Genomic DNA, 27,720 nt, shown 5'->3' with positions numbered 1-27,720 from the left:
CTGGCCAAAGTGGCCCCTGAGAGGCACCCACAGTTATAACGGATCCTGAGTTGAAAGTCTTGCAGGGGCAGCAGGCAAATCTATCTTAAAGGGGCAGCCCGGGCACCATTTCAAACCACTATCTGTACTTCCTTCAGGAAATACACATCTAGTATTATTATTACTATTCAGTTGATTTCCGCAATTAATGCGGCCCGAACCGCTGCACGCACAGACTCCGTTGAGGCCTCGTTTCGAAGCCAGCGTCTACGAGAGGTGTGCTAAGTATTTTTCATGTAGATCGGATGTAGAGTTTTTGCGCAATTTGCGTTTGAATAAACATTTTCCTCAATGCATTTCAATGGGAAAATGTTGCCACAGGGAAAACATGGGACAGTCGTGAGGTGGCAGTTAAGCTTATTGATATACGCAGGCTCACCCAGTTACTATGCCAACGCCTACGAACTTCACATGACCTCTCTAGGACAGCGTTTCTGGCAGATAATTTCAGCTCTTAAAGCGAAACCAACAGCATAAATGCAAATCTAGCTTCATCACATGACGCATGCCCCTGAGAGAGAATGTGCGCCAAAGTGGATTTAGAAGCCCAGTGAGCCAAACTGGCTCTTAAAGGGCCAACGCGCCAAAGTGATTGTTAAAGGGCCGGCGCACCGAAATGAGTCTTAAAGGTCCGGCGCGCCAAATCGAAAGCTGAGTGACCCGAGGCTCCAAATCGGAGGCTCAGCCACCCCGACCTCCAAATCAGAGGCTGATCCACCCTGGCCTCCAAATCGGACCCAGTGTGGCCCCGCTAAAAAAAATCAGACCCCGAGTGGCCCCGCCCACCAAATTGGACCCTGAAGGGCCCCGCCCACCAAATCAGACTGTGTACCCCCCCACCAAATTGGACCCTGAAGGGCCCCGCCCACCAAATCGGACCATGAAGGGCCCCGCCCACCAGATCGGACCCTGAGGGGCCCCGCCCACCAAATCGGACCCTGAGGGTCCCCGTCCACCAAATCAGACTGTGTACCCCCCCCACCAAATTGGACTCTGAAGGGCCCCGTCCACCAAATCAGACTGTGTACCCCCCACTAAATTGGACCCTGAAGGGCCCCGCCCACCAAATCAGACTGTGTACCCCCCACCAAATTGGACCCTGAAGGGCCCCGCCCACCAAATCGGACCCAGAGTGGCCCCGCCCACCAGATCGGACCCTGAGGGGCCCCGCCCACCAAATCGGACCCTGAGGGGCCCCGTCCACCAAATCGGACCGTTTGGGGCCCCGTCCACCAAATCGGACCCTGAGGGGCCCCACCCACCAAATCGGATTCTGAGGGGCCCCAACCACAAAATCGGACCCTGAGGGGCACCACCCACAAAATCAGACCCTGAGGGGCCCCACCCACAAAATTGGACCCTGAGGGGCCCCGCTAACCAAATCGAACTCTGAGGGGTCCCACTCACCAAATCGGACCCTGAGGGGCCCCGCTAACCAAATCGAACTCTGAGGGGTCCCACTCACCAAATCGGACCCTGAGGGGCCCCGCCCACCAAATTGGATTCTGACTGGACCCTCCCACCAAATCGGACCCTGAGGGGCCCCACCCACCAAATCGGACCCTGAGGTGCCCCTGCTACAAAATCGGACCCTGAGTGGCCCCACCCACAAAATCGGGCCCTGAGGGGTCCCACCCACAAAATCAGACCCTGAGGCCAAAGTGACCCCTGAGAGGCACCCACAGTTAAAACGGATCCTGAGTTGAAAGTCCTGCAGGGGCAGCAGGCAAGTCTTTCTTAAAGGGGCAGCCCGGGCACCATTTCAAACCACTATCTGTACTTCCTTCAGGAAATACACATCTAGTTATTATTATTATTATTAAGTTGATTTCCGCAATTAATGCGGCCCGAACCGCTACACATACAGACTCCGTTGAGGTGTCGTTTCGAAGCCAGCGTCCATGAGAGGTGTGCTAAGTATTTTTCGTGTCGATCGGATTTGTAGTTTTTGTGCAATTTGCGTTTGAAAATTTTTTTTCCCGTCATTGGAATGCACTGTCTCCAATGCTTTTCAATAGGAAATGGCAAAACGTGCCCTGAGGCGATTGAAATGACAGTTGAGCTCATTGATATGCGCAGGCAGAACCAGTTACTATGCCAACGCCTACGAACGCCACATGACGCCCCGAGGACAGAGCTTCTGCCACATAATATCAGCTCTTAAAGTGAAACCCACAGCACAAATGCAAATCTAGCTTCATCACATGACACATGCCCCTGAGAGAGAATGTGTGCGCCAAAGTGGATTTAAAAGAAGCCCAGTGAGCCAAACTAGCTCTTAAAGGGCCAACGCGCCAAAGTGATTGTTAAAGGGCCAGCGCACCCAAATGAGTCTTAAAGGGCCGACACACCAAATCGGAGACTGAGCCACCCCGGCCTCCAAATCGGAGGCTGAGCCACCCCGGCCTCCAAATCGGAGGCTGATCGACCCCGGCCTCCAAATCGGAGGCTGAGCCACCCCGGCCTCCAAATCGGAGGCTGAGCCACCCCGGCCTCCAAATCGGAGGCTGAGCCACCCCGGCCTCCAAATCGGAGGCTGAGCCACCCCGGCCTCCAAATCGGAGGCTGAGCCACCCCGGCCTCCAAATCGGAGGCTCATCGACCCCGGCCTCCAAATCGGAAGCTCATCGACCCCTGCCTCCAAATCGGAGGCTCTTTGACCTCGGCCTCCAAATCGGAAGCTCAACGACCCCGGCCTCCAAATTTGAGGCTGAGCGACCCCAGCCTCCAAATCTTACCCAGAGTGGCCCCACCCACCAAATCAGACCCAGAGAGGCCCTGCCCACCAAATCGGACCCTGAGGGGCCCCACCCACCAAATCGGACCCTGTGGGGCCCCACCCACCAAATCGGACCCTGAGAGGCCCCGCCCACCAAATTGGACCCAGAGTGGTCCCGCCCACCAAATTGGACCCAGAGTGGTCCCGCCCACCAAATTGGACCCAGTGGGGCTCCGCCCACAAAATGAGACCCAGAGGGGCCCCTGCCACAAAATCAGACCCTGAGGGGCCGCGGCCACAAAATCAGACCCTGATGGGCCCCAGTCACAAAATTGTACCCTGATAGGCCCCGGCCACAAAATCGGACCCTGAGGGGCCCCAACCACAAAATCGGACCCTGACGGGACTCAACCACAAAATCGGACTCTGAGAGGCCCCGCCCACCAAATTGGACCAAGAGTGGTCCCGCCCACCAAATTGGACCCAGAGGGGCCCCACCCACAAAATCAGACCCAGAGAGGCCCCTGCCACAAAATCGGACCCTGAGGGGCCACGGCCACAAAATCAGACCCTGAGGGGCCGCGGCCACAAAACCGGACCCTGAGAGGCCCCAACCACAAAATCGGACCCTGAGGGGACCCAACCACAAAATCGGACCCTGAGGGGCCCTGCCCACCAAATTGGACCCTGAGGGGCCCCGCCCACCAAATCGGACCCTGAGAGGCCCCACCCACAAAATCAGACCCTGACGGGCCCCGGCCACAAAATCGGACCCTGAGGGGCCCCACCCACAAAATCGGACCCTGAGGGGCCCCACCCACAAAATCAGGCCCTGAGGGGCCCCACCCACAAAATCAGACCCTGAGGCCAAAGTGGCCCCTGAGAGGCACCCACAGTTAAATCGTATCCTGAGTTGAAAGTCTTGCAGGGGCAGCAGGCAAGTCTCTCTTAAAGGGGCAGCCCGGGCACCATTTCAAACCACTATCTGTACTTCCTTCAGGAAATACACATCTAGTTATAGTGGTTTGAAAAAACCACTATATTGTAATCCGAACGCTGCTAACTTATTCTTCTTATTATTATTATTATTATTATTAAGTTGATTTCCGCAATTAATGCGGCCCGAACCGCTACACGCACAGACTCCGTTGAGGTGTCGTTTCGAAGCCAGAGTCCATGAGAGGTGTGCTAAGTATTTTTCGTGTCGATCGGATTTGTAGTTTTTGCGCAATTTGCGTTTGAAAATTTTTTTTCCCGTCATTGGAATGCACTGTCTCAATGCTTTTCAATGGGTAATGGCAAAACGTGCCCTGAGGCGATTGAAATGACAGTTGAGCTCATTGATATGCGCAGGCAGACCCAGTTACTATGCCAACGCCTGCGAACTTCACTTGAACCCCAGCACAGAGCCTCTGCCACATAATATCAGCTCTTAAAGTGAAACCCACAGCACAAATGCAAATCTAGCTTCATCACATGACACATGCCCCTGAGAGAGAATGTGTGCGCCAAAGTGGATTTAAAAGAAGCCCAGTCAGCCAAACTAGCTCTTAAAGGGCCAATGCGCCAAAGTGATTGTTAAAGGGCCAGCGCACCCAAATGAGTCTTAAAGGGCCAACACACCAAATCGGAGGCTGATCCACCCCGGCCTCCAAATCGGAGGCTGAGCCACCCCGGCCTCCAAATCGGAGGCTGAGCCACCCCGGCCTCCAAATCGGAGGCTGAGCCACCCCGGCCTCCAAATCGGAGGCTGAGCCACCCCGGCCTCCAAATCGGAGGCTGATCCACCCCGGCCTCCAAATCGGAGGCTGATCGACCCAGGCCTTCAAATCGGATTCTGATCCACCCCGGCCTCCAAATAAGAGGCTGAGCCACCCCGGCCTCCAAATCGGAGGCTGAGCCACCCCGGCCTCCAAATCGGAGGCTGAGCCACCCCGGCCTCCAAATCGGAGGCTGAGCCACCCCGGCCTCCAAATCGGAGGCTGAGCCACCCCGGCCTCCAAATCGGAGGCTGAGCCACCCCGGCCTCCAAATCGGAGGCTCATCGACCCCGGCCTCCAAATCGGAAGCTCATCGACCCCGGCCTCCAAATTGGAGGCTGAGCGACCCCAGCCTCCAAATCTTACCCAGAGTGGCCCCGCCCACCAAATCGGACCCTATGGGGTCCCGCCCACCAAATCGGACCCTGAGAGGCCCCGCCCACCAAATCGGACCCAGAGTGGTCCCGCCCAACAAATTGGACCCAGAGTGGTCCCGCCCACCAAATTGGACCCAGAGGGGCTCCGCCCACCAAATCAGACCCAGAGGGGCCCCTGCCACAAAATCAGACCCAGAGGGGCCCCGGCCACAAAATCGGACCCTGAGGGGCCCCAACCACAAAATCGGACCCTGAGGGGACCCAACCACAAAATCGGACCCTGAGAGGCCCCGCCCACCAAATTGGACCCAGAGTGGTCCCGCCCACCAAATTGGACCCAGAGGGGCCCCACCCACAAAATCGGTCCCAGAGGGGCCCCTGCCACAAAATCGGACCCTGAGGGGCCACGGCCACAAAATCAGACCCTGAGGGGCCGCGGCCACAAAATCGGACCCTGAGGGGCCCCAACCACAAAATCGGACCCTGAGGGGACCCAACCACAAAATCGGACCCTGAGGGGCCCCTGACACAAAATCGGACCCTGAGGGGCCCCTGACACAAAATCGGACCCTGAGGGGCCCCAGCCACAAAATCGGACCCTGAGGGGCCCAACCCACAAAATCGGACCCTGAGGGGCCCTGCCCACCAAATTGGACCCTGAGGGGCCCCGCCCACCAAATCGGACCCTGAGAGGTCCCACCCACAAAATCGGACCCTGACGGGCCCCGGCCACAAAATCGGATCCTGAGGGGCCCCACCTGCAAAATTGGACCCTGAGGGGTTCCGGCCACAAAAATCGGATCCTGATTGGCCCCGGCCACAAAATCGGACCCTGAGGGGCCCCAGCCACAAAATCGGACCTTGAGGGGCCCCACCCACCAAATCAGACCCTGAGGGGCCCCGGCCACCAAAAAGGACCCTGAGGGGCCCCGGCCACCAAATCGGACCCTGAGGGGCCCCGGCCACCAAATCGGACTCTGAGTGGCCCCGGCCACAAAATCGGACCCTGAGGGGCCCCACCCACAAAATCGGACCCTGAGGGGCCCCACCCACAAAATCAGGCCCTGAGGGGCCCCACCCACAAAATCAGACCATGAGGCCAAAGTGGCCCCTGAGAGGCACCCACAGTTAAATCGTATCCTGAGTTGAAAGTCTTGCAGGGGCAGCAGGCAAGTCTCTTAAAGGGGCAGCCCGGGCACCATTTCAAACCACTATCTGTTCTTCCTTCAGGAAATACACATCTAGTTATTATTATTAAGTTGATTTCCGCAATTAATGCGGCCCGAACCGCTACACGCACAGACTCCGTTGAGGTGTCGTTTCGAAGCCAGCGTCCATGAGAGGTGTGCTAAGTATTTTTTGTGTAGATCGGATTTGTAGTTTTTGCGCAATTTGCGTTTGAAAATTTTTTTTCCCGTCATTGGAATGAACTGTCTCATTGCATTTGAATGGGGACATTTTGCCATAGACAAAACGTGCCCTGAGGCGATTGAAATGGCAGTTGAGCTCATTGATATGCGCAGGCAGACCCAGTTACTATGCCAACGCCTATGAACGTCACATGACCTCTCCAAGACAGAGCTTCTGCCACATAATATCAGCTCTTAAAGCAAAACCCACAGCACAAATGCAAATCTAGCTTCAACGGTTTCTAAAGCCCTAGGCTGTTGTCAAATCCTGAACTCACACTCCCCCCTGCCATCTTGTGGTCATTCATGGTACTGCACTTCGTCTACACTGTTCAGCTGTTTCCCTTCTATCATAACTGACAATTCCGTCCATCCGTCAGGTCACCTTCCCTACACCTTCATCAGGCATAAACTGAGAAGAGATGGCAACACTTATATAGGAATTATACAAGGACATGAGAGATGCCTGAAAGATAGGCCAAGGAAATCAAATTAAGGTTTTTGTATACATGTAGATGAGGTGGAAGTGTTCTATTAGAGATCTGAAGACCTTCTTGTAGAGGTCTGAACTGGAAGTGTTCTGTCAGATATCAGGAGACCTTCTTGTGGAGTGTGAACTGAGTCATGAATCCAGGTGTCAAATTGAGTCCTATTGTTAGAGATTGAAACATATGTATAAATTTGAACTCCCATATTTTCCTTTCTCTGTCACTATTGAAATGACCTTTCAAAATTAGGACTTTTAGATCTGCCATACTGTGTCCAGATCTAGAGAAGTGTAATACTACAGCTGTGTCCAGCTCAGTTTTTATCATATGCCTATGCAGATTCATCCTTGTTTGAAGTTTTTGTTTAGTTTCTCCTATGTATGTCCCTGCATTGCACCTTGTACATTGTATCATGTACATGACATTGGATGGCCCCTTTGTTCACCTGATCTGAACCCCATAGAGGACAAGTGGTCCCTCATAAAAAAGTGAAATCTACAGGGAGTGAAAACAGTACACTTCTCGGAACAGTGTGAGGGAGGCTGTGGCAGCTGCGGCATGCAATGCTGATCGTAAACACATCAAGCAACTGACAGAATCTATGGATGGAAGGAAGGTGAGTGTCATCGTAAAGAAAGGTGGCTATGTTGGTCCCTTTTTTTTTGGTTTGGAATGTCAGAAATGTTTATTTCTACATTTTGTGTTGTTATATTGGTTTACATGGTGAAAATAAACAAGTGAGATGGGTATATATTTGGCTTTTATTAAGTTGCCTAATAATTCTGCAGAGTAATAGTTATCTCCACAAACAGATATTCTCCGAAGATTGTCAAATAGAAAAAAAACCCCACTCCAACTTCCAAAAATATTAAGATTTGATATTTATGAGTCTTTTCGGTTGATTGAGAACATATTTGTTGTTCAATAATAATAAGAATCCTCTCAAATACAACTTGCCTAATAATAATTATACAAACAGTGTATAATGCTCCATATATAATGGACCCCGTATATGATGCTCTAGTGTATGATGGGCCCCATTTATAATGCTCCAGTGTATAATGGACCCCGTATATGATGCTCTAGTGTATGATGGGCCCCATTTATAATGCTCCAATGTATAATGGACCCCGTATATGATGCTCTAGTGTATGATGGGCCCCATTTATAATGCTCCAGTGTATGATGGACCCCATTTATAATGCGCAGGTGTATGATCGGCCCCATTAATAATGCCCCAGCATATGATGGGCCCATATAATGCTCCATATATAATGGTCCCCATATGATGCTCCAGTGTATAGAATCATAGAATCGTAGAGTTGGAAGGGACCTCCTGGGCCATCTGGTCCAACTCCCTGCTCAAAGCAGGATTCGCTAAATCATCCCAGTCAGATATCTGTTCAGCCTCTGTTTGAAGACTTCCATTGAAGGAGAACTCACCACTTCTCGTGGCAGCTTGTTCCACTCATTGATCACTCTAACTGTCAAAAAGCTTTTTCTAATATCTAATCTGTGTCTCCTCCCATTCAGTTTCATCCCATTGCTTCTAGTCTTTCCTTGTGCAAATGAGAATAAAGTTGATCCTTCTACAATGTGACAGCCGTTTAGATATTTGTAGACAGCTATTAAGTCTCCTCTCAGTCTTCTCTTTTGCAAACTAAACAATCCCAAATCCTGCAACCTTTCCTCTTAAGACAGAGTTTGCAGACCGGTCACCATTCTGGTCGCTCTTTTCTGAACTTGTTCCAGTTTGTTGATGTCTTTTTTAAAATGTGGTGCCCAAAACTGGACACAATATTCCAGATGAGGTCTGACGAAAGAGGAGTAGAGGGAAATAATGACTTCACGTTATCTAGACTGTATGCTTCTGTTAATACATCCTAGAATTGCATTTGCCTTTTTTGCTGCTGCATCACACTGTTGACTCATATTCAGTCTGTGATCTATTAGTATACCCAAGTCTTTTTCACATGTGCTGTTGCTTAGCCCTATTCCTCCCATTCTATATATGCTTTTTTCATTTTTATTGCCCAGATGTAGTACTTTGCATTTTTCCCTGTTAAAAACCATTCTGTTAGTTGCTGCCCACTTCTCCAGTTTATTTATCTTTTTGAATAATGTATAATGGGCCCTATCTATGAAAGGCTTCAAAGGCGGGCTACTAAAATGATAAATGGAGTTGGTTCACTACAATACCCAGAAAGGTTATCAAAATTAGGTCTATTTACTCTAGAAAAGAGAAGTCTTAGGGGAGACCTAATATATATGTACAAGTATATCAGAGGGCAATACAGAGATCTCTCCAATGAACTGTTTGTACCAAGGACTGTGACAAGAACAAGGGGGGAATTCACTTCGTTTGGAGGAAAGACAATTTCTGCACCAGCATAGAAGAGGGTTCTTCACGGTAAGAGCAGTGAGGCTCTGGAATTCTCATCCTGAGGAAGTGGTGATGGCCAACTCACTGAATGAATGTTAGAAAGGAATGGATCTTTCTTGTGAGTAACAGTATAGAAGGTTACGAATAACATAATATTATAGGTAGATGGTTGACCCAGCTTAGGGGAAGGAATTTTTTTCCCCTATGGAGAAAATTGGCTCCTACTCTGTGGGTTTTTTGCCTTCCCCAGGAACAACAATGCAGAACAGCTGCACTAAAAATAGGCTGAACTAGATGGACATAAGGTCTTCCTTCAGCCTTCAAAACTATGTATGTATGTTACAATGTATGATGTTCAAGTGTATGAAGGGCCCCATATATAGTTCTCCATTGCATAATGCTTCCCATATATTGCTCCAAACATTATAAAAAATGAAATACCTCTCCTCGCAGGGCACTGCTCCACTCTAGACTCCTCAGAGTCACCATATTAAAGCTCTCTGCACTTGGACTCTTCAGGCAGAGGGCGTACAGACGTGACGTCAGCGCGCTCTCTGACCTCAATGTCACTGTCAGGAAACACGGAAGAGGTCACAGTTGTGGAGCAGGGAGAGGTAAATATTGCAAGTGCTGTTGCCCTGAGCAAGCAGGGGGGGCCCACTCGTGAGCGATGGCAGTGGCACAGGGCCCCTCATAGCATGATGGTGTCTGTGACAGCGAGTGTGCCCCCTCACTGTCAACGACACCGGCATACTGTGAGGGGCCCTGTGCCAGTGCCATCGCTCACAATTTGTCCCCCCACCTACTCAGGGCCCCGGCACTTGCCGGGTGCGCCAGGTGCTGATGCCGGCCCTGGGGGGGTACAGCCCAGTTAGGGAGGTGGAAAAAATGGCATATGTTGAGGTGTAGGTTGGAGGTTCAGCAGCTGTAACAGGAGGAATTGCAGAAGTCTGAGGAAGAGGAGGACAAAGCGAGCCATTTTGCTGGCAACCTATGTGTCATCAGGGGAAGGTGGTACAAGATCCTTTGAAACCCAGGCAAAGTTCATTTTAATGAAGGTGAGTTCACCAACATTTTGGGTCGACAGCCGGGTCCTTCTTTCTGTCAAGATTGATCCAGCAGCACTGAAGACTCTTTCAGATAGCACACTATCAGCAGGGCAAGCGAGCTCCTGTAAGGCATATTGTGCCAATTCAGGCCAGGGGTCCAATTTAGAGGCCCAGTAGTCAAAGGGGAATGAACTGTGAGGGAGAACATCGATAGGGGAGGAGAGGTAATTTTGAAAAATAGTTGACAACTGCTGTCTCCTGTCTGTTGCAATCGATTCAGTATTAACAGTCATGTGAGCGGTCCTCAAGAAATCAGTCCACAACATGGTCTGGAAACTCCTGCCTCCAACGCCAGTTCAGCTGTGTGCACCATTAACAGCTCTTCCATTTGGCGCAGTACGGCTCGTAGTACAACCTACACCGCTGCTGTGTGCTGGGAATGCCTCTAACAAACGGTTTACCAGAGTTGCTTGTTTGTTTGCCAATATTCGCTCTAGGTTCTCCTGTGGCATGATGTTCTGTAATTTGCCTTTATAGCGTGGATCGAGGATGCTGGCCAACCAGTAGTCGTCATCCTTCATAATTTTGACAATGCGGGGGTCCTTTTTTAGGATCCGCAAGAGATAATCACACATATGGGCCAATGTTCAAGTTGTCAATGATGCACTGACAGTGGTGGGTGGAGGAGCACTTTCTGCCAAATCCACATCCCTCCAGTCATGCACAAACCCTGTACCTGACCTTGGCAAGTCAACATTTTCTCTTGCCCCCGAGAAGCTTCCTCCTCCCCAAAATAATTATCCCCCTCATCCTCCTCCTCTTACTCTTCTTCCTCCGCCTCGTCCAGGACAGTTCCCTGGGCAGACAATGGCTGACTGTCATCAAGGCTTCCCTCCTTCTCCTCCTCCTCCTCTTCCTTCTCCGCTGCAGATGCCTGATCCTTAATGTGCATCAAAGTTTGCATGAGCAGACGCATAAGTGGTATGCTTATGATGGCGTTGTCTGCGCTTTCCAGCCATGTGCATTCCTCAAAACACTGAAGGACTTTACTGAGGTCTTTCAGTTTTGACCACTGCACACCAGACAACTCCATGTCTGCCCTCAAACTGTCTGCCCGTGTATCCTCCCACAAATGCATTACAACCTGCCTCTGTTCGCACAGCCTCTCAACCATGTGCATGGCGGAGTTCCACTTTGTTGCAACGTCTATGATTAGGCAGTGCTTGGGGAGGTGGAGCGATCGCTGCAGCCTCTGCATACGACTGGAGTCTACGGGTGAGCGATGGGTGTGCGAGCACAGTCTTCGTACCCTATGGAGCAGGGCTGTTACCTTCGGATAATTATTTAGGAAACACTGCACCACCAGGTTCAAGGTGTGAGCCAGGCAAGGTATGTGTCTGAGTTTTGCAAGGGCTATGGCCATCACAAAATTATGGCCGTTATCACTGATTACTTTGCTTGGCTCAAGATCTAGACTTCCCAGCCATGACTCAGTTTCTCGCTGCAGGTACTCGGCCAGTACCTCCACGGTGTTTCTGTTGTCGCCCAAAGATATCACCTTTAAAACAGCCTGCTGACACTTAGCACTAGCTGTTCGATAGTGGGACACCTCGTGTGCAACACTGGCAGCTGCGGATGGAGTGCTCGTGCGACTGCGCTGTCGACGAGCTTTCGCTTCTGGAGGAGGACAAGGATGGTCGAACGCCTACAGCCAACTGTTTCCTATACCGTGGGCTAGGCAGCACTGTTCCACTGCCACTGTCTGCTGTGGAGCCTGCATCCACCACATTAACCCAGTGCACAGTGATTGACACGTAACGGCCCTGGCCATGCCTACTGGACCATGCATCTGTTGTGCGGTGCACCTTTCCACTTGCTGATTGTTTGAGTGCATGGACAATGCGGCCTTTCACATGCAGGTGGAAGGCAGGGATGGCTTTTCTAGAAAAGAAGTGCCGACTGGGAAGGTCATAGCGTGGGACAGCGTAGGCCATGAGCTCTCGGAACGCTTCGCTTTCAACCAAAAGGAAGGGAATCATCTCTAATGAGATCAGTTTGGTAATGTAGGTGTTAAAAACCAGTGTAAGTGGTTGAGAGGATGAGTACTTTCTTGTCTGGTAGGGTGAGCTGGACTTGAGAGCTGCATATGGGGGAACTAGCGGTAGACCGGACAGACTGAGAGGGGATTGGTGATGGTGGTGGTGGTGATGGCCTAGATTCAGTCACAAACACATTGTGATTCCCTGACTGCTTTGGCCTTGCGACGACACCTCAACATTTCTTGCTGGTGGTTTGCTTACTGGTGGGCTTACAGTGGGGGAAGCGATGGAGCATTGCTGGCCACCTTCAGTCAGAGCAGGTGCACATGTGCTACCTGAGGTTTTGTAGTCTGTCAATGCTTGCAAGTGCATGGTAATTAAATGTCTAAGCATGCAACTGGTATTCAAATTTCGGAGATTTTTCCCTCAACTAAAGGTCCTTCCGCACTTCTTACAGATAACCTTTGCCTCATCAGTAGGATGTTGGTCAAAAAAGTGCCACACTGCACTCTTCCTACTATGGTATAAATTTTCAGGGCTTGCACGCTGTGCTAATTTGACCGTATGGCCAAGCTGTCCTGCAACTCTTTTTGTTTTTTTAACACATTTTTGGACAGCTACGTGCCTGCCAGATAACCGCTACTGCGATGAGCTATTGCCAGCGGCACCCTCTTCCCCCAATAGATGCCAATCTGGGTCAACATCTGGGTCACCTCCTCTTCAATTTTATCTGCACCTTCCTCTGTGTCACCATGTAAGGTGGTATAGTATGCGGGAAGGGGCACCTGAGTTTCATCAGGGTCAGATTCTGGCTCAGTAGACTGCAAGGGCAATATAGTGCTCTGGGTCAATGAAGCAGCAGAATCATCTAGCAGTGGCTGTGCATCAGTGCACTCCATGTCAGGTTCATCTTGGACTGGGGAATTCAGGATTTGACTTGATAACCCAGGCATGGTATGTGAAAAGAGCTCCATGGAGTAATCTAAAGTGTGGCCTACCACATCCTTCACTTTTGGTGAGGGTGAAGGACAAAAGGAAAGGTGTTGTTCCTGACCAGAAGCCTGCACTGATTTCTCAGTGCTTGCAATTTTTAAAACTTCAGAAGAGGAGGCGATAGAGCTGGAGGCTGTTTCGGCAATGTAAGCCAAACCTGTTCCTGATGCTCCGCCTTTAAAAGTGGTTTACCTACTCCCAGAAAAGGGAGCCATCTAGGCCTCCTTAAGCCAGACAATGACGCAGGCTCAACACCTCCTGCCTTAGGTGCTATTGTGCTTTTGGCACTATCAGCAGATGCTCCACCACCACCACCATCAGTACCAGCTGGCCCCACCTGCCCATGTACGCGGCCTCTTCCACCATACTTCCTCATGTTTGGGAAAATGTACCAGAAATATCAGCAGATATATGGTACTATATGAGGAGCGTACAGCTGTATAAGGTGTAGGGGAAAATTTAAATCTCCGTATATATTTTCTTAGTCGCACACAGACGCTCTCCCAGTATGGCTTTGACCATAATACAAAGAGAAGAAATTCGGTACTGTATTAGAAACCTACAGCTGTATATGGTGTAGGGAAAAATTTAAATCTCCGTATATATTTCCTTAGTCACACACAGACACTCTTCCAGTGTGGATTTGACCGTAATCCAAACAGCAGATATACGGTACTGTATGAGAAACGTACAGCTTTACACGTGTAGAGGAGAATTTAAATCTCTGTATATATTTCTTTAGTCACACACAGACGCTCTTCCAGTATGGATTTGACCGTAATCCAAACAGCAGATATACGGTACTCTATCAGAAACGTACAGCTGTATACGGTGTAGGGGAAAATTTAAATCTCCGTATTTATTTCCGGAGTCACACACAGACGCTCTCCCAGAATGGATTTGACCATGATACAAACAGCAGATATACGGTACTGTATCAGAAACATACAGCTGTATATGATGTAGGGTAAAATTTAAATCTCCATATTTATTTCCGGAGTCACACAGAGTTAGTCAGCATATATTTGTCCATGATACCAGCCAGTACATGGTAGTGTGTTAGGAGCGTACAGCTCTATATGGTGTGGGAAAAAATGAACGCTCGGTAACTGCTGAAAAAAAAAATAAAAGTATGAGTGCTATGTAAAAACCAGTCTGCACAGCAGTGTACACACAGCAATGCAGATATCAGGCAGCCTAATAACCAGCGCTGCTGCACGCAAAAAAAAATCCTCCTCTGTCACTGAACACTAACTGTACAGCTATCAGCACAAGCACAGAATGTTTTTTCTTTCCTGCCTATCTTTTTTCTTGCCTGCCTAACTCTCTCCCTACTGAGAAACAGGGGCAGGAACCTCTCCCTACGCTAAGATCGGCAGAAGTAAAATGGCGGTCGGCGGTCAGGGCTTTTATAGCCACTGTGACGCCACACAAAGCCAGCCAATCACTGCAATGCCCTTCTCTAAGATGGTGGTGGCCACTGCCCATGTCATCGCGTTGCCCACAATGGGCGTCCTTGCTCATTGGCAGAGAAACGGCACCTGAAAGCATTATGGGAAATGCGACTTTGGCGCTCGGGTCGACGAGCGCATGGCCGACTTCACGAGCGAAACCCGACTTTGGCAAAAGTTGGCGATTTTTGAATCTGATGACCTGTTTCGCTCAACTCTACTCACCACACATATAGTAAGTTCCTTAAGGGGTCTACTATCCAAAATGGTGCCATTTGTAGGGGTTCCCACTGTTTAGGCACATCAAGGCCTATCCAAATGTGACATGGTGTCCGATCTCAATTCCAGCCAATTCTGCATTGAAAAAGTCAAACGGCGCTCCTTCCCTTCCAAGTTCTGCTGTGCGCCCAAACAGTGGTTTACACCCACATATGGGCTATCAATGTATTCAGGAGAAATTGGACAACAATTTTTTTTTGTCCATTTTCTCTTTTTACACTTGAGAAAATAAAAAAAATTGGTTCTGAAGGAAAATGTTTGTAAAAGCAAAGTTAAATGTTAATTTTTTCCTTCCACATTGCTTCAGTTCCTGTGAAGCACATAAAGGGTTAATAAACTTCTTGAATGTGGTTTTGAGCACCTTGATGGGTGCAGTTTTTAAAATGTTGTCACTTTTGGGTATTTTCTGTCATATTGACCCCTCAAAGTGACATAAAATGTGAGGTGGTTCCTAAAAAAAATGGTTTTGCAAATTTTGTTGTAAAAATGAGAAATCATTGGTCAAATTTTAACCCTTAAAATTTTCTAACAAAAAAAAATGTTTCCAAAATTGTGCTTATGTAAAGTAGACATGTGGAACATGTTATTTCTGAAGTATTTTGTGTGACATATCTCTCTGATTTAACCCTCCGTCAGGCGCAATATAGATTCTCCTCAGTTCATGCACAATGTGCCTGACAAGCACAGGTCAGAAAACCACCTATAGTAGCTACATATTTCAATTTCAGGACTATAGAAGTAGTCAGTGACCTTCATAGGAATGTATTAAAAGAGATTACACCAAATCAGATGCAAAAAAAATCATTTATTAACCATAAACTTATTAAAACTAAAAGTACCACTTTTCGGTAGTACCGGCAAATAGGCTCCAGTTATCTTTACTTAACTATTGCTTAAATATAAAATTATGGAAAAAAACTTAAAGGATATTGCACTTAGATGTTACTTAATTATTTTCTACTCATCTTCAGTGGTTTCAATTGCAGCAGAAGCAGCACAGGTACACTTAGAAAAGCAAGGCTGGCAGACGAAAGTTGCATGGGAAAGGCAGATTGATTCTTTACATATTTTGCAGTCATATTTAGAAAGCCTTCTGAAACCAGATACAAATGAGCAGGTAGTACAACTGCGTCTTTTAGAAGGTGGTAGAGTCGGTGTTTGTTCTGGGACGTCCTTGGGACGTCCTTTGTTTTTTTATCTTTGCCCAAATAATAAGCTAGATCTGTGTCTGTTTCCTCTGTATCAGTGTCATCACCATCCTGCTCTGTTCCAGAATCAGTGTTACATTCTGCTACCTCATCTTCAGATGAAATGTCACTAGATTCCTCTAAATCCTCAGTTACTGCTGGTTCTTCCTCATCATCTTCTAACAAAAAAATCTTCATTTCTTCTAAATGAAGGGGTTTAGATAAATCATACTGTTTTCTGGCCATTGCAGCAGAAATTCTGAAGCAAGAGAGAAAGAGTATGTGTTAGGGCGCAATGTGCCTTAGAAGCCACCCTCATTTTGTCTAAGAAAACAGTACTTATGTACACTAACTTAGCATTAATCCTTCATAAAACAAGCTAAATACACAATCGTGATGAATAAAAAAAGAAAATACTAACCTTTCAATTTGTGTTGAAATCAGGCGCAATGTGCCTGAGAAGCCAAAGTGTTGATATCTGCTCACTAGAAGGTCTGCTGAGTCACTGTGATATCAGGTTTCACAGAGCCTGTAGAGTCAGGAGATAACTAGGAGGGGTGGGGTTTTCTGATAAGTGGGCAAGGAGAGAGAAGTGAAACTAATTACTGTGTGCCTGTCAGATCTATTGCGCCTGACGGAGGGTTTTAAGGGCATAAAAATTAAAATTTGAAAATTGCAAAATTTTAAACATTTTCGCCAAATTTCCGTTTTTTTCATAAATAAACTCAAGTGATATTGAACAAATTTTACCACTTACATGAAGTTCAATATGTCACGAAAAAACATTCTCAGAATCAGCGGGATCTGTTAAAGCGTTCCAGAGTTATAACCCCATAAAGTGACAGTGGTCAGAATTGTAAAAATTGGCCTGGTCATTAAGCTGCAAATTGGCTCCATCACTAAGGGGTTAAATGGATTCCAGAAATGGCAGAACTTTGAGCGCAGTTATATGTGGTCCATGTGACAGACAAACGACAGCTTTAAATAACTGTCCTGTAGATACCTGCTCCTCACAGCAAACTTGTGCAATAACTTCGTTAAGACCCTGCAACAAAATTTAAATGGAGGCCAGAAATGTCTGAATTTGGAGCAAACTTGTGTGTGATCCGTATGACGGAAAACTACAGTAAAATATCTAACCTGTAGATGCTAGTGTTGACGGATCACACTAAATAAAAATAAATCATAAAGTGCGATCACAACCTGGGATCCACCATGCAGAGATGTTAACCTGCTGCTAGTGAGTAATGGCAGAACCGTGTGGAGAGCGACCTAAAAAAAACACACGGGGTTAAACATCACCCTGAGTGGACAGAAAGCTAATTACCCACCTCTAATAGCATCTCAGAGGAGTGTACACAGAGATAAAGCTGCCCCTAGACAGACCAGTGCAGCTTGGTGCCAAGTTAATAGGTATGGCGCTAGATGCGATCCCCTGTTAACCTCACAGGGAGACGCAGCCGGCACACAGGGCAAGGAGTGAACACACTTAGGCTAGTTTCACACTAGCATATGGCAGAGCTGCGGAGGGATGCGGACTTCCTCTGCGAAGCTCCACCCTCTGCTGTACCTCCTCTGTTCAGCTCCGCCTACATCGGCATGCGGCCTGCATACCCTATCTTTAGCATTGGGTACGCATGCCATGCCGAGGTATGCGGATGCCTCCACATGCGTCGTTTTGACGGTGCGGCGACCTGCGCCGAAGCAACGTGTTAGATTTTGTTCCTGTTGCCGCACCATCAAAACGATGCATGTGGAAGCATCCGCATACATCGGCATGGCCTGTGTACCCAATGCTAAACATAGGGTCCGCAAGCCGCTTGCGAAGCTGAATGGAGGAGGTGCGGCACTGGGCGGAGCTTCACGGAGGAAGTCCACATCCCTACGCAGCTCTGCCATACACTAGTGTGAGACTAGCCTAACAGTGAATGCACTCAAGCAAACTCCTCTCCAGAGTTGCCGGAATTCTTTTGGCTTACCGCTGACCCTGAGCACATGCTGACAAGATCACACTGCTGTAATGTCCCGCACACACATATAGTGTGAAACATACTGTTAGGTGCCAGGATTCTCCCACTGCACGGGGTAGATCCCAAGCCTTGTCTACATCTGCAGCCTCCCATTCTGCTCTGACCACAGTGGGATCGGCTCAGCAAAGAGGTTAATCTCAGCATCTTGCTCAGACCCGTGCGATTCACTTGATTACTGCTGGCTTTCCAGCCAAAGCTATGGTAACCAGCAATTAGCGGCAGAAAACAGAGGCAAGAGATCACTCTACTGAACATGCTCGTGAGGTGGCGACCTCTCATTGGTGGTCAGTGGTCAGCTGCTCGGGTGATGCAGCAGTTCCAGATTGGTCCACGAGCAAGGTCCTGTCTGACTGGACTTAAGCAGAGCATATAAAATGGTCTTTGGGGCGCATGTTAGTGCACTAAGATCCTTTATGCTATGTGTGTGTCAGTGGATGCATTACCACTCTGTGTGCACATGTGCCGCTACTAGCATGGCAATTGTGTGTCTAGGCAGGCAGTGTAGGCACAGCAATATTAATAGTAAGTCATAAGTTAAATTAGCAGCAAGACACAATCATACTCCTGTATTAGGGTGGTTTCACATTAGCGTTTCAGGGCGCAGCGACGGCCTGTGCACGGCCGCAGCTATGCCCCCCCCTGCTGTGCCTCCTCCGGGAGCTCCGCCTACGGGCACATGACGCTGCATGCGTCCTGTGTCCCCTATCTTTATCACTGGGGACGCAGACCGTGCGCAGTATGCGTTTGGCGGCGCATGCGTCCTTTTGACGGTGCGCCAACCAGCGCCAAACGCAACCTGTTGCAATTTGGTTGCGCTCAGTGCACCGTCAAAAGGACACATGCGCTCTGAAACGCTAATGTGAAACCACACATACATAGACTATACGTAATCAAAAGTGACCAATAGTAAAATTAATTAAATAGTCTAACAATCAATATCTTCTATTGTGCTAAATATAAATGGCAGACCTGTCTACGTAATGCATACAATGTCATAGAGTCAAGCACAGAAAATAGAAATAGAAATACCCTAAATTGGGGAACAAAGTTATATACCTGAGATCATGATTAGAAACTAAGGGTAGGAGCAGGGCCGTATTTGCCACTAGGCACTCGTGGGCCCGCACCTAGGGCGGGACTCTGCGGGGGGGCGGCACCTGAGCAATGGTTTTTAATTTATTTTTTTTTAGTCCGGGTCAGTCCATCCCTCCTCCCTCCCCCCTCCTCCCCCCTCCCTCGATGACATCATACTCACCTCCTCAAGCTCCAGCAGTGCCTGAAACGGCGATGATCTCTGGCGCCGGCATGCTTCTCCCTGTGCTCACGGTGACGTGGTACCGCTCATTACAGTAATGACTATGGATGTCACGCCATTCCAATAGGTGTGGCGTCCATATTCATGACCTTAATTAATGGTACCACCTGACCGCGTGCACAGGAAGAAGCATGTCGGCAGGAGGTAAACAACTTACAGGGACCGCGCGACACAGGACTCAGGTGATCCCGCTGGGGGGGAGAGGGGAAGAATGGGCCCAGAGAGCCATGCATATAGGGGGTGAGACTGAGCCCAGAGCCATGCATAGGGGGGAGACTGATCCTAGAGCCATGCATACAGGGGGGGAGACTCAGCCCAGGGCCATGCATGGGGGGGAGACTGAGCCCAGAGCCATGCATACGGGGGAGACTTAGCCTAGAGCCATGCATGAGGCGGGGGACTGAGCCCAGAGCCATGCATACAAGGGGGGAGACTGAGCCTAGAGCCATGCATAGGGGGGAGACTGAGCCCAGAACCATGCATATGGGGGGAGACTGAGCCCAGAGCCATGCATGGGGGGGAGACTGAGCCCAGAGCCATGCATGGGGGGGGAGACTGAGCCCAGAGCCATGCATGGGGGGGGAGACTGAGCCCAGAGCCATGCATACGGGGGGGAGACTGAGCCCAGAGCCATGCATACAGTGGGGGAGACTGAGCCCAGGGCCATGCATACAGGGAGGGAGGGAGAATGAGTGCCGGGGGGATGTGTTCTGGGGGAATGAGCGGAGCCTGCACTGGGGAGATGGGTGCACTAGGGAGATGGCTGCACTGGAGAGATGGCTGCAGTAGGGAGATGAGTGCACTGAGGAGATGGCTGCACTGGGGAGATGGCTGCACTGGGGAGATGGCTGCACTGGGGAGATGGCTGCACTGGGGAGATGTGTCAGGAACACTGTACTGAACTTGCTCACTGAGCCAGTACATGTGTCCTGAGTAAAGAGAACAGTGATCAAAAATACCTGTGGAGCGGGCAGCAGCTGAGTAGATGCGTACTTTAGAGCCGCAGGACCTGAAGCACGTGACTGCTAGGGACGTGGCCTAAACTCCACAGAGCTAGGAGCAGCAAGAGAACTCCTAGCAGGGTAACTGCGAGACAAAGTTACCAAGGGGAATAGACGGGAGGATAGTCAGGATGTAGCCAATGAGTCACACACAGAGATAGCTGTAAGGTACAAGAGGGGCGAGCAGAGAGTAGTCAGGTCACAGGCAATGAGACATACACAGAGATAATAACGCAGTACAAAATCAACAGGCAAACTCACAACGGGAAACAGAACCGGGTCAGAACCATATAAACAAGCTATAGCAACAAACAGGCACACGGGGGTCAGCACACTAGGCCAAAGGCAAAAGTAAAACTGGCAGGAATTGAAGCTTCCCAGGGGTTTAAGAAGCTCTCCCAGAACCAGAAAGAGGCCACAATCATTAACCCCATGTGTGCAGGTCTAAACCTGCACCGAGCTCCAGACATTAACCCCAGGTGTGCAGCTCAAAACCCTGCACTGGGATCATGACAAGTTGACTGCACTGGGGAGATGGCTGCACTGGGGAGATGGCTGCACTGGGGAGATGGCTGCACTGGGGAGATGGCTGCACTGAGGAGATGGCTGCACTGGGGAGATGGCTGCACTGGGGAGATGGCTGCACTGGGAAAACGGCTGCACTGAGGAGATGGCTGCACTAGGGAGATGGGTGCACTGAGGAGATGGCTGCACTGGGGAGATGGCTGCACTGGGGAGATGGCTGCACTGGGGAGATGGCTGCACTGGGGTGATGGCTGCACTGGGGAGATGGCTCCACTGGGGAGATGGCTGCACTGGGGAGATGGCTGCACTGGGGAGATGGCTGCACTGGGGAGATGGCTACACTGGGGAGATGGCTGCACTGGGGAAACGGCTGCACTGAGGAGACAGCTGCATTAGGGAGATGGGTGCACTGAGGAGATGGGTGCACTGAGGAGATGGCTGCACTGGGGAAATGGGTGCACTGAGGAGATGGCTGCACTAGGGAGATGGGTGCTCTGTGGAAATGGCTGCACTGAGGGGATGGCTGCAGTAGGGAGATGGGTGCTCTGAGGAGATGGCTGCACTGAGGAGATGGCTGCAGTAGGGACATGGCTGCAGTAGGGAGATAGGTGCACTGGGGAGATGGCTGCACTGGGGAGATGGCTCCACTGGGGAGATGGCTGCACTGGGGAGATGGCTGCACTAGGGAGATGGGTGCTCTGAGGAAATGGCTGCACTGAGGGGATGGCTGCAGTAGGGAGATGGGTGCTCTGAGGAGATGGCTGCACTGAGGAGATGGCTGCAGTAGGGACATGGCTGCAGTAGGGAGATAGGTGCACTGGGGTGATGGCTGCACTGGGGAGATGGCTCCACTGGGGAGATGGCTGCACTGGGGAGATGGCTGCACTGGGGAGATGGCTACACTGGGGAGATGGCTGCACTGGGGAAACGGCTGCACTGAGGAGATGGCTGCACTAGGGAGATGGGTGCACTGAGGAGATGGCTGCACTGGGGAGATGGCTACACTGGGGAGATGGCTGCACTGGGGAAACGGCTGCACTGAGGAGACGGCTGCACTAGGGAGATGGGTGCACTGAGGAGATGGGTGCACTGAGGGGATGGCTGCACTGGGGAAATGGGTGCACTGAGGAGATGGCTGCACTAGGGAGATGGATGCTCTGAGGAAATGGCTGCACTGAGGGGATGGCTGCAGTAGGGAGATGGGTGCTCTGAGGAGATGGCTGCACTGAGGAGATGGCTGCAGTTGGGACATGGCTGCAGTAGGGAGATAGGTGCACTGGGGAGATGGCTGCACTGGGGAAGTGGGTGCACTGGGGAAATGGTTGCAATGGGGAGAAGGGTGCAACGAGGAGATGGCTGCACTAGGGAGATGGGTGCACTGGGTAGATGGCTGCACTGGAGAGATTGGTGCACTGAGGAGATGGGTGCACTGGGGAGATGGGTGCACTGGGGTGATGGGTGCACTGGGGAGATGGCTCCACTGGGGAGATGGCTGCACTGGGGAGATGGCTGCACTGGGGAGATGGCTGCACTGGGGAGATGGCTACACTGGGGAGATGGCTGCTCTGGGGAAACGGCTGCACTGAGGAGACGGCTGCACTAGGGAGATGGGTGCACTGAGGAGATGGGTGCACTGAGGAGATGGCTGCACTGGGGAAATGGGTGCACTGAGGAGATGGCTGCACTAGGGAGATGGGTGCTCTGAGGAAATGGCTGCACTGAGGGGATGGCTGCAGTAGGGAGATGGGTGCTCTGAGGAGATGGCTGCACTGAGGAGATGGCTGCAGTAGGGACATGGCTGCAGTAGGGAGATAGGTTCACTGGGGAGATGGCTGCACTAGGGAAGTGGGTGCACTGGGGAAATGGTTGCAATGGGGAGAAGGGTGCAACGAGGAGATGGCTGCACTAGGGAGATGGGTGCACTGGGTAGATGGCTGCACTGGAGAGATTGGTGCACTGAGGAGAGGGCTGCACTGGGGAGATGGGTGCACTGGGGAGATGGGTGCACTGGGGAGATAGCTGCAATAGGGTGAAAGTCTACTTTCACATCAGCGATTTTTGCCAAAGTGTCTGCATTAGTCATACTCACCAATGGAGGAGGCAGCATTAAAAGTGTCTAGGGCAGCATAAACTCTAAATACGCCCTGGGTAGGTGCCCACTATGGCATCCCACTCAGAAGTCTCAAAATAGGTGAGCACTTAACCACTAAAAGTTAAATACAATGCAGTATGACATGTCCAGCTGTGTAAAATACACAGCAATACTAATAGTAAGTCATAAGTTAAATTAGCAGCAAGACACAGTCATACTCCTGTATTATTTAGACTATACGCAGTCAAAAGTGACCAGTGGTAAAATTAATTACATAGTCTAACAATCAATATCCTCTATTGTGCTAAATATAAATGGTAGACCTGTCAACTTAATGCATACAATGTCACAGAGTCAAGCACAGAAAATAGAAAGAGAAAGACCCTGAATTAGGAAACAAAATTATATACCTGAGGTCATGATTAGAAACTAAGGGTAGCTGCGCAATATGGAGCGGGAACGATGTCTATACTCAGGAGCACCCACAGCAACAGAAGCTGAATGGGATACCACAAAGGCCAACAAGGCTTGGGATCTACCCTGTGCAGTGGAAGAGTCCCGGCACCTAACATTACCCCCGCTAGCATCTCCCCCGGATGATGTTCGCCACGCTTGACAGCCGCAATAATCTGGGGGCACAAAATGTGCTCTATAGGCTCCCAGGTCCTATCTTCAGGCTCATGACCCTTCCAGTCCACCCCAAAAAAAATATTGCCGCGCACCACCTTGGACCTGACAATGGCATTGACCTCAAAATTGTCCGAGGACATATCCGGGGTCCCAGCAGGAGTCCCAGAAGGTCGGGACATATATAAGGGTTTCAACAGAGACACATGGAAGATGTCGGTGATGTTCAAATGTGGAGGAAGGCTGGGGCAATATAATACAAGATTCACCTGTTCAAGGACCTTGAAAGGACCTAGGTAGCGTGGAGCAAATTTAATGGACTCTACATGCACCCTGATATTATGAGCTGGCAGCCACACTAAATCGTCAGGAGCGGGACGATGATACGCGATGGGGGAGAACCTCATTCTCTCCTTGATAGCATCCTGCATTAGGTCCCAGATGTCACGAGCCTCCACTGCCCAGTCCAACACCCTAGAGTTGGAAGACGAGATGGGCATGGGAACATGCGAATGATGACTGTAGTTTAGGAGAAATGGTGTCTGCCCCGTGGAATCGGAGACAGCGTTATTCAGAGCAAACTCCACACAAGGCAGAAAGGATGCCCAGTCGTCATGCCTGGCAGAGCCAAAATGCCATATATATGTGACCAGAGTCTGAATGGCCCTCTCCACCAGCCCATTCATCTCAGGATGGTGCACACATGAGAGACTGAGCTCTATGCTGAGCAGCCGACAAAGCTCTCTTCAGAACTGAGATGCGAACTGGGGACCCCGATCACTGACAATCTTGTCAGGCATCTCATGAAGGAGGAAAATATGTTTGACAAAAAGTGCCGCCAAAGCCCATGCAGATGGTATGCGCGGAAGGGGGACCAAATGCACCATTTAGGAAAAATGGTCGGTGATTACCCAAATTAACCTCTTGTTACAAAGTCCGCGCCAAAAGCTCAGTGTTCTTCTTAATGCCGAAATGCCCTCATAACTTGGAAGTGTGAAACCAAGAGTGGACTTCCGGCTGCAGGTTAGTTGGTACATAAGATTTGCCCGGAGACACCTGCTCAAGCGACGCCGGAGCTACCGTTCAGAGACTCTCCAAAGGGATAATTAGCCATGGATCGTCCCCCTCCTCAGATGAAACTACTGAATAGGACAGGGCATCGGCATGTAAATTCTTCAACCCAGGGAAAAAATGAATGGTAAAATTAAACTAGGAGAAGAATAAGGACCACCTGACCTGGTGAGAATTCAGCCATTGAGCGGTCTGCAAATAGAGCAGATTTTTGTGGTATGTGAATACCTTGATGGGATGCTGAGCTCCGTCTAGGAGCTGTCTCCACTCCAAGAAGGCCATCTTCACGGTCACCAACTCCCTGTCCCTGGTAGAATAATTCCTCTCTGCAGAGGTCTTAGAAAAAAGAAACAAGGATGTTTCCGACCATGGGCATACTTCTGGTACAGGATTACTCCAGCACCGATGGAAGAGGTATCCACTTCCAGGATAAAGGGCTTATCCACATCGGACCGATGTAGCACAGGAGCCCTAGCAAAGTAGGACTTCAAGGAACTTGTGACGTTATAGCGATATTGCTAGCGATATCGCTGTGTCTGATACTTACCTACGACCGGCTCCCCCGCTGGTTATCGCTGATCGCGCGAGAACGTCCAGGACTGTTTCTCGTCGTCAGCTTCCTGCGGCGCTTCCTGCTGTGACGACGAGCGACGCGTGGATGCGGGCGGGAGGACGCAGGATCACCTGGTGTGACAGGTAAGTAGCGACCCCCGTCCCCAGCGATGTCGCTGGTGAGATCTGCCTGTGTGGCAGCTCACTAGCGACCACTTAGCGATGTACCAGCGATCCTGACCGCGTCAAATCGCTGGTCGGGATCGCTGGTAGATCGCTTAGTGTGACAGGGCCTTAAGTCCTTCTGCCCTCCTACTGAGCATGCTCATGGGACGATCTCTCATTGGAGATCGGGAGTCATGTGTTCAGGTCATGCTCCAGATCTCATTGGTCCATCTCAGATATCTGGAGGCTTGCAGAAGGTCCCGGCTGCTATAAAAGGCGCGCATGGCTGTTCCGCCACGCGTCAGTATAGACTTACTTGCTGCTGTGTGTATGAGGACGGATGCATGATTCTGGTGAATGACTCATTATAAAACCCCTTCCCTCTGATATTACGTATGTGGTTAGGGACTGAGTTTAGAATCAGCGTCAGCGCTCCTCTGCTGCAACATCCACAGCTGCTAGTGTCCGACATTGCGCTTGCATCATAGCATTGTCGTTTGGCGGCAGTGTCCACGCCGTGCTGCAGTAGCAGCCCTCCTTAGCGTCCGCAGCTGCGACGCGGCACACACGGTAGGTCTAGACGGACGTAGTGCCGCCGTCTTGGGCTACTCCTGTGACCTGACACCGTGTGTGTATTTATACTGAGTACTGTGATCTCAACAGGCTCAGTCTTTGTATTTGTGTTTATTTGTCATCTCTGTGAATTAACTGAGATTGCTCTGCGCACCTGGGTGAAGTTTAACCCGGTGCGCATTTCCACCATATTGCTCCTGCCACCACTTAGCAGCGGTTATATCACCTACTGCACGGTGGACCCCGAGTGGCGAACGCACTTTATTATTATTTTTATTTAGTGCATTCCGCCATTCCTAACAGAAACTTCCTGATCAAACCCTTGGCGTGGACGTTACTGGCAGGCACCCAGGACCTTTCCTCTGGACCGTAGCCCTTCCAATGCACCAGATACTGCACGGATCCTCTCACTAAGCAGGAATAAAGGATTCTTTGGACTTCGTATTCCGAGGCACCTCCGACCGAAACCAGAGGAGGAGGGGACTGGACAGGACAAATCGGATAGCGGTACAATTTGAGAAGGGACTTATGGAATCCATTCTGCAGTTTAAATGATTGAGGGTGCTTCACACAAAAGGCTACTGGATTAATTACCTCAATAATTTCATATGGACCAATAAACCTGGGACGTAGCTTGGCAGACGGCACTTGAGCTTAATATTCCTTGTAGAAAACCAAACTTTGTCCTCAACTCCCAGGTCCGGGCCCTTGGAGTGCCTTCTATTAGCAGAAGAAGCCTGTCTAGTCTGAGCCCCTTTCATGTTTACGCTGACTTCCGACCAGATAGTTCTTAACTGATCCATGGACCTTTCTACCCCAGGGACATCTGACATCCTAGAAGAAAACGAACCAAAGCGCGGGTGCAGCCCATGATTACTGTAGAAAAGGGTAGTCTTGATGTACTCCTGGTACTGATTATTTATGGTATACTCTGCTGGTGGCAGGTGTTCCACCCAATCGGACTGATGCTCAGAGACATAACAACGTAGATACTGCTCAAGAGCTTGGTTGGTACGCTCAGTTTGACCATTGGTTTCAGGGTGATAGGCAGAGGAAAAGGACAATTCAATTCCAATCTGTTTACAGAGTGCCCAACAAAATTTCGAAATGAACTGGGTGCCCCTGTCGGATACAATATTCACAGGAGCACCATGCAGTTGTACAACATGAGTAATGAATAGTTTGCTTAGAGTCTTGGAATTAGGTAATTCAGACAGAGGAACAAAATGACACTGCTTGCTGAATCTACCAACAACCACCCAGATACACGTCTTCTCTTCTGAGAGCTGTAGGTCAGTAATAAAGTCCATGGCTATATGAGTCCAAGGACCCTCAGGGGTAGGCAACGACTAGAGCCATCCGGCAGGGCGATTATGGGGAGACGTAGCGCGAGCACAGGTTTCACAAGCCAGTACATAGTCCTTACAGTCCTTTACTATAGTTAGCCAAGAGAGATGAGCGACTTTGCCTTTTTTCGGGTCGAGTCGGGTTTCATGAAACCCGACTTTCGCAAAAGTCGGGTCGAACGCAATCGGCCGATTATCATGAAAAGTCGAAGGCCGACTGAAACACGAAACCCAATGCAAGCCAATGGGG

This window comes from Dendrobates tinctorius, unplaced genomic scaffold, assembly GCF_039654945.1.
Source record: "Dendrobates tinctorius isolate UK_male_01 unplaced genomic scaffold, ASM3965494v1 ptg000077l, whole genome shotgun sequence".
Lineage (NCBI taxonomy): Eukaryota > Metazoa > Chordata > Amphibia > Anura > Dendrobatidae > Dendrobates > Dendrobates tinctorius.
The sequence above is the reverse complement of the archived record's forward strand: the minus strand, read 5'-3'. Positions refer to the sequence as shown.